Source organism: Gossypium arboreum, unplaced genomic scaffold (assembly GCF_025698485.1).
Source record: "Gossypium arboreum isolate Shixiya-1 unplaced genomic scaffold, ASM2569848v2 Contig00598, whole genome shotgun sequence".
Classification (NCBI taxonomy): Eukaryota; Viridiplantae; Streptophyta; class Magnoliopsida; order Malvales; family Malvaceae; genus Gossypium; species Gossypium arboreum.
The window spans coordinates 4,544-12,710 of record NW_026440712.1 but is presented as its reverse complement, the minus strand read 5'-3'; the positions used below and the strand labels follow the sequence as shown (position 1 = coordinate 12,710).

The following is an 8,167-nucleotide window of genomic DNA, read 5'->3' as shown; positions in this document are numbered from 1 at the left end:
ATTAAAGCAAGTTCTAGAATAAATTTCAATGTTGACATGCTCAAACCACAAAAGAAGTGAGCAAGAAAGAAAGCTATATGCTCAAAAAGGCTCAAAAATCTCACCAAAAATTTGGGTTTTTGATGTCATTCCTGTGTACTTAAGATTTCAAGATAATACCTCAATTTAGGAAAATAATCTAAAAATTTTAGTTCTCAAAATATCAACTTATCATGCTCGATTGTCTAATGTCCTATAATCAAATAATCATGCATAATTCCCATGGTCTAATTCATGACATATTAATAATAATTATAGATCAATCAGAATTCATTCGATCAATATTATGAGAAAATCAATTAAGCACAAGACCAAATTCGTGGATTTGAGAATAATGCAAAAGTTAGGCATCATGTTCATGTTCACCCCACCACACTTAAGATGTGCATTTCAATGTACAAAGATAGAATATTCAAAATAAAGAAAATCATAAGAGGTAAAGAGGTGAAACTCCTGTTATATGGATGCAGAGCTTGATTATGAAGTCGGAGTGTTTGGGGAAAGTGGTAGCGCTAATCGTTCTTGGCTAGATGAAGAAATTGGGTCATTGAACATGGCACTCGTGGCAGCTTTGCTTGAAAGTCTCAGAGAACCATGAAGAGCTTATTAAGAGTGGGTGTGGAAGAGAGTGTAGTGGGATTACTTGTTAGAAATACCGAAAAATGAAGAAAGTAAAATTTACTAATATAGATATGTCTTTCAAAAGAAAGTAATGAAAATAAAAATAAAAATAAAAAGATAGGAGGATTCAATGATCCTTATTAGCAGGGCCCTCGTGGTGGCCCGAGCGTGATGATGAAAGTGTCGGCATAGCTGTTGCATCATGGTCTCGCATGTCGCCCATCTGTCTATCACGCCACCGATCTCGCCGTGAATCATCTCAAACCGTGTAGTGCAATACTGTTCGAAGTAAGCGAGTCGATTGGAAAGGTATGCCAATGAAGCAGCCACATGAACTGGTCATTCCCTAGGTGGCGTGGTAGAAGGCTCCTTGTGCTGTAGGGGGACATCATCAGGAACGTCCTCAAGATCCTCCTCATCAATGGCATGAGTGAAACGGTACTAAGGAGGATCGGTCCCATGTTGGCGCTCGATCATCCTCATGTGTAACATAGTCGTGATACTGTGGGACATCGACCTATCGTGTAAGCGCTGATGATTGGGCCACGTGTTGAGGAGGCCGGTCTCGGCAGGCGGTCACGTAGGGGCGATAGAGATTACCCTTCCGATGCCGCCTGTCGATGGCGAATGGCGAAAGCGATGAAGTATGCCAAGTCACCACGGTGCATTCGCCATGCACCATAAATAGTAGGCGCATGAGTGTTGACGACGCCGGTTCTCTCCTTCTCGACAAGGTGTGTCAATATGGCATGCGATAGCGAAGGGGCGAGAGCCGAGGCCTCGAGCAACGGGTCGAGGGTGGAAGAGAGTGGTGCCAAAGTCTTCCAAAGACAAGGAGGAGAATGTGGATATTGGTAGAAGCATTCATGTCCTCGTCCTCCATAAATTCATCAGTAAAGTCCTAGAGCAACTCCAAACTCGGGACACTCATCGCGAAACTAGACCGCTTAATCGAATTTAATGGTGCCGAGGTCATCATTGTTCGTCATCACCACTTGTAGATCAAAAGTAGAGCATAATTCTAAAGTTATCTCTAAATAAGTGGGTTCGTAATAGCGAAGAACTATTCCCATGGGTCTCGTGGGATGGAGGGCACGGATGGCATCGCTAGCTAGACTTGCTTCACGACGACCCAATCGTTGTAACGACTCGTAGTGAGGAGTCGGAGCGTAGTATCTAAAATAGCTCCTCCTATGAAGCTTACGGAAACTCAATAACGGGTGTCGAACTTTGGTTGTAGCACGCATCGAGGAAGAACTGTTCCTTACGCCTTTTTAAGAATGGGACCCGCCTTCTTGCCTCTCGATGATGACATAATGTACCAAAAGCTGCATAGAGTGGTACATGGGCGATGGTAGGCGAGCACGATGGCGTATGGGGGTACACGTGTGAAGGAAAAATTGAGGGAAAAAGAGGGGAAAGTAAGGATTAATCCAGAGGAGTGGATTTTAGGGGGTTTGGGGTTGAGGAAGTGAGAATCGGGAATGGTGGCAATAGGGATTAGGGAGTGGAGAAAGGAGATTTCGCTAAGGTTTTGAAAGGGGAAGAAGATGAACAATGGTTTGCTTATATAGGGAGGGCCACACGGCCTAAGGCCATGCCCTGTACTCAAGGTTAGCCCGTGTTTTTGAATTTTGCAATTTAGGTCGGCCTGCTACTATCCCATGCCCGTGTGTCTTGGTGTGTGTGTCACACCCATGTCGAATGGTCGTGCCTAAATTTGTTCGCTTCTCCCATGCCCGTGTGTTAGGGTACCACGCCTATGTATTGTTTATCACGGCTTAAAGGCACGGGCATGTCTCATGCCCGTGTCGAAGAAATGTAATCTAGCCTTGCCCCTAGTACGCCATGCTTTCCATTCCCACGCCAAGGTTCACCTATCAAGTCAACCCACGGCCATGTCGCACGGCCATGGGGATTTATCGCATCCCGTGTTTTGGGGAAATCATGTCCTGCTTTCACACGACCGTATCGCACAGCCGTGTCTCTTTCCCTCGCCATATGGCTTTAGGCACGCCTGCAGCTCGCCGTCAGCGCTAAAAAATCTGCAATTCAAAGATAAAGTTAATGATTTAAGGCGTTAGAAATTAAAAATAAAGAAATCAAAATATGTTAGTGCTCAATTGCCTCCCGAGAAGTGCTTATTTATAGCCTAAGCTCGACTTACCTCTCTAGTGAATGGTCAGGTGGTTCGAGGAGTTTATACTCCTCATTCCTGCTATCAATCTCTCAAAATAGGTTTTAATCGGTGTTGTTTACCTTAAAAGTGTCGAACTTAGGGTTACTCACCTCCACCGCATCAATGGAAAAATATTGAGTACTAGAGGATTTCCTCATTCTGTGGTAGTGACAATGGGGATCTGCGACATCTAGTAAGACTTTATTGCCAACCTTAAGTTGATTTGGAGAGGTATCGGCTTGTTTTGTCATAGTTTCAGTTTATCATGTGTTCTCGGTTTGTGTGCTTGCCATTCATCTAGCTCCTCTATCCATAGCCTTTGTTCTTCATGAATGTGTCCTCTATTATTTCTAGAACATGGCTCGTGAACTTCTTTGAAGCTCAATTTCCGCAAAGTCATATTATCGTTTTAGTAGATTGTGTGGACTATTACCTTTAATGTTCGATGTGATGCCGTAATTATGAGCTTGAAGGATGATCGTGTCGCTCCTATGTGAAGTGTGAGGTCACATGTGCCAACATCAATAATTGTTTTAGCAGCTTTAAAAGGGCCTCCCTAAAATCAAAGGGGTATTATTATCCTTCTATGTCTAAAATAATAAAGTCAACAAGAAATATAAATTTATCGATTTTAACTAGCACATCTTCAATAATCCCTCGTAGGGAATCTTATAGTTTTATCTCGCTAATTGGATGCTCATCCTAGTCTGCTTGGGTTTCCGAGACCTAGTTGCTTAAACATTTTGTAAGTCATGACGTTAATACTAGCTTCTAAATCAGCTAATGCATGACTTATATCTAAACTACCAATTAAGCAAGGAATTGTAAAACTCCTGAATCTTTCAATTTGTGGGGTAGCTTATTCGTAGAATAGCTAAGCGATCGCTTAGCTCCACATACGACGCTCATTCAACTTCCGCTTATTTACTAAAAGCTCTTTTAAAATTTCATTGCATTTGGCATCTGCTGACAAAGCTTCAATAAATGGTAAGTTAATATGTAATTTTTTTAAAAGTTTGAGGAATTTACCAAATTGTTCATCTGAGCGGTTTTTTCTTGTCGCGTTAGGGTATGGCACACGAGGTCTATATTCTTCATTCACCTTTTTGTTATGACTTACCTCACTTTTACCTTTGCTCACCATAGTTTCTTGCATCAATTCTGGCTCAGGCGCAATGAATCCTTCCTTATCTTGAGTACTAATTGTGTTGAGGTGTTCCTTTGGGTTAGGTTTAGTATTACTTGGTAAGCTACCTTGTGGTCGTTCAGAGATTAGTTTTAATAGCTGGCCTATTTGAGTTTCGAGTCCTTGGATCGATGCTTGTTGATTTTTAAGTGCTGTCTCAGTATTTTGGAAACGGGTTTCTAACATTGATATGAATTTTGAGAGCATCTCCTCAAGGTTTGGTTTCTTCTCTTGTTGATAAGGTGGCTGTTGAAAACCCTGAGGATTTTGTGGCTTTTGATTCCCTTGACCACCCCAGGAGAAATTTGGGTGGTTCCTCCAACCTGCATTATAAGTATTACTGTATGGGTTATTTTGAGATCTAAAGTTATTGTTACCCATATAGTTGACTTGTTCCTCTTCAGTTGTAGGATTGAAGGATTGATATTCTGTATGCACACCTCCTCCACTTGAGTCACACCTCATTACTAGATGTACCTGCGTAGAACCAAGTAAACCATCAATCTTTTTATTGAGAAGTTCTACCTGATTTGATAGCATAGTAACTGAGTCGACGTTATAAACTCAGGCTGTTTTTGTTGGCTTAGTCCTCATGACTTGCCACTGATAGTTATTCAGGACATTTCTTTAATGAATTCATAAGCCTCTTCGTGTGTTTTATTGTTGATGGTTCCACAGCCTATGTCAACCATTTGTCGAGTCGAGGGATTTAGACCATTGTGGAATATTTGTACTTGAAGCCAAAGCGGTAACCCATGGTGAGTTCACCTTCTCAGTAAGTCCTTGTATCTCTCCCATGCATCGTAAAGTGTTTCTAAATCTATTTGCACAAAAGAAGAGATATCATTACGTAATTTAGCCATTTTAGCCGGCGAAAAGTATTTTAGTAAAAATTTTTCTGTCATTTGTTCCCAAGTAGTAATTGACCCTCATGGTAATGAGTTCAACCACTGTAGCTTTGTTCCTCAATGAAAAGGAAATAATCAAGACTAATGACATCGCCGAAATGCCATTAATTTTAACTAGATCTCAAAATTCCGTAAAGTTTGCTAAGTGAGCGTTGGGATCTTCATCCAGCAAACCATCAAACTGAACAAATTGCTGTATCATTTGAATTGTGTTAGGTTTCAGCTTCAAGAGTATTTGCAGCTACAATGATCTAACTATGCTTGACTCGGCCTCGTTAAAGAAGGTTTAGTATAGCCATACATAGTAACGCTGGGAGCAGATTTTGATTAGCCGCAATTGCGTAAGGTAGTGATTGCCTTGGTTTTAGCCATCTCTTCGTTGGGGGTTGAGTATCGCCTTCTTGCTCATTTTCGTATCTTAAGCTGCACCTTATTTCTATTTGGTTTCTACTAACTGCAAGATCGATTTCTTTCAAAAAGTAATGGTCCCGACGGGTTTCTTCTAGTCATAAACTATAAAAACCCGCCAAGAGAAAGAAAAAGTAAATTAATTAGTAATAATAATAATTAAATTAAATTAAATTGCAAGAAAAATAAATGACTAAAGTAAAAAATTTAACGTTCCTAATATTTTAGTTCTCAAGAATCGCCAAAAACTTGATCGCGTGATTCATAACAAGTAAGAAATAGTTATAATGAAGATCAAACCTAGACTAACTATTATCACGATTTAAAAGGCAAGCGCACCTATCGAACAATAATATAGTAATGGCAAGACCGGATATCGCATCAAGGAACCAAAAGTACTAGTAATAACTATCTTTTATTATTTAACCTAGAAATAAAGAGAGGTTGTTTATTAAACTAATTAACTAATTAAACTAAAGCAAAGAGAAAATTTGGAAAAAGACTTGAAGAAAAGTAATTGATAAAGACGACACTCAAGGAGGAATCCACCTAGATTTCACTTGTTATCTAACTCGAACCGCATTTATGTATTCACTTGACTTGATCCGTAAGACTCCTTAACCTATATTATTATCTCTTTCAAGACTAATAACGTCTAACCCTCGTTGAATTAATTGAAATCTCTTTCTTAATTAAAACCCTAGGGAAGCAAAGAATCAATCTATAGATTGCCATATTACGCTTCACCCTAATCGCAAAATCAGTAACCTTATTTCTAGGCGCTCGATTAACTTCGCCTAATTATGCCAAATCTACTTTAGACAGGACTTTTGCCCTCTGCATAAGCACATCAAATCATGAATTAATACCCTAATATTAACTCAAGCATTAAAACACATAATTAAGAACAAAGCAAGTATTTATCATACGCTTCAAATAATAATAACAAGATCCATCATAGGTTTCAACCCCTTAGGTATCTAAGGGTTTAGTTCATAATAAAATAAGAGTACATCTTAAAAGTATGAAAATAACAAAACATAAAGAAAACTCTAAAACCCTCAAGGAATTTCAGAGAGATCTTCACCATGGAGTAGCTCGACTTTGGGATGGATCGCCTAGCTTCCTTCAAGTAATTCCCTACATGGGTTTTATACTCCGAAAAGTTCGGAGGAGACCCTTCTAAGTCGTATCTTAGGGTGTTTATATAGGCTTTGGATTGGCTTTCTTCCTCCCTAAGTATCCTTTTCTGTAAAATACAACTTCTGGGGGACACGCCTGTGCCACGGCCTTGTGACGTGATTGCGTGTGGTGTTCGATCCATTAAATTGCACACGGTCGTGGGTCAATGGCCAGTTGGTGAATTGTGAAAGCCTTGGTAGACATCTCGAAAGACACAAAGTGCGTGAGCTACCTCGTGTGGCAAGGCTTAGGTCGTGTCATCTTCTCGATTGGGTTTGTTTTGTCCCTTTAGCTCGTTTTGGCTCTTTTGATTCTTAGTGCTCCCGAGTACAAAACATGAAATAAGTGGATTAAGAGCACCAAAATCCACAAATCTAGTAATAAACATCCATAAATATGCTAAGTATTTGGGGTAAAAATATGTATAATTTGGCGTTATCATATACTTATGGATGCATTCCATGTTTTCTAGATAACTTTACTAATCTATTCATTTGATCATACAAGTCATGCACATGATATCATACAAGGCCAACAAATATGGTTAAGTTTATCACAATCTATACTTTTACCTTATATACCTTCATTTAGACATATCATTACAATCATGTAAATTAGTCCAAACAATTTAACACATTTAATCGGACTATGTAAATTTGCCAACCATATTCGCTCAAATAAGTATACATGAACATTCTTTCTACTTGTGTTTTAGTAAGTTATCTAAACACATGTATTCACTCGAACAAATTAATCATGTACACCATGAGATTATCAATCAATCATAAATAAGCTCATTATACCATGTATATATACATTTCATGAATTCTTGTTCGCACTTTTCGAAGTTTCAACTCTTCATAACTGCACTTTATTGAATACTTTAGCATCATTATCTACGGATCGGGTGTAGCTCAGTTGGAGAGTACCTTGCCCACACAAGATAGTTCTCATTCATATTGGGAGACATCACACAATCTCAAACTTGTGGCATGTATAGCTAGACTTACACATCTTAGGTTAGTCTGAGAACCTGACTAAACCATGCTCGATACCACTAAATATAACACCCATTACCGTGATGACTAAAGTGACCCTAGTCTGAAAGCGGTTTCGGACCGCTAAACCGAGTCACCAAATTATTTGAATATGATAATTATTGTCTAAAATATGTGAATATGAATGTGTGAAAGTTTTAAGCTTCGATTTAGTTAATTGCATGTGAATTTAGTTAATAGGACTTATGTGTGACACTTTTGAAATGTGATAGGTTAATCTATAAGGATCTATTAGTGCATGTAATCAAAAGGGTGGACTTGCATGTCAATTTCCCACTTAATTAGTAGTGGCCATGACAATGAGGGTGGACAAAATGTGATGGGTAAAACATGTCATAAACATGTTGTGTTAATGCTTTATGTTAGAAATGATAAAATAAGGAGCATGGTAATAAAATAATGAAAAGGAAAATGATGAAGAAAAAAAAGAAAAAGTTCTCATGTTGTTGAACTTGAATAGAAGAAAGAAAAAGAAGGAAAGAGCTTGGAGAAAATCGGCTATGGTGGTTCACTAGACTAAGGTATGTTGATGTTGTTCCATGAGATTCATGCATATTTTTAGTTGTTAGCTTGAGTTCTACCTAGC

At 38.9% G+C, this 8,167-nt stretch overlaps 1 non-coding gene across 1 annotated transcript; it reads left to right on the top strand.

The window, feature by feature from the left end:
* Positions 1–4,775: 4,775 nt before the first annotated feature.
* On the top strand, positions 4,776–4,882 carry LOC128289189 (small nucleolar RNA R71). Its single transcript, XR_008278883.1, has one exon. It is a non-coding gene; the product is annotated as a small nucleolar RNA R71 (small nucleolar RNA).
* The last annotated feature ends 3,285 nt before the right edge of the window (positions 4,883–8,167 follow it).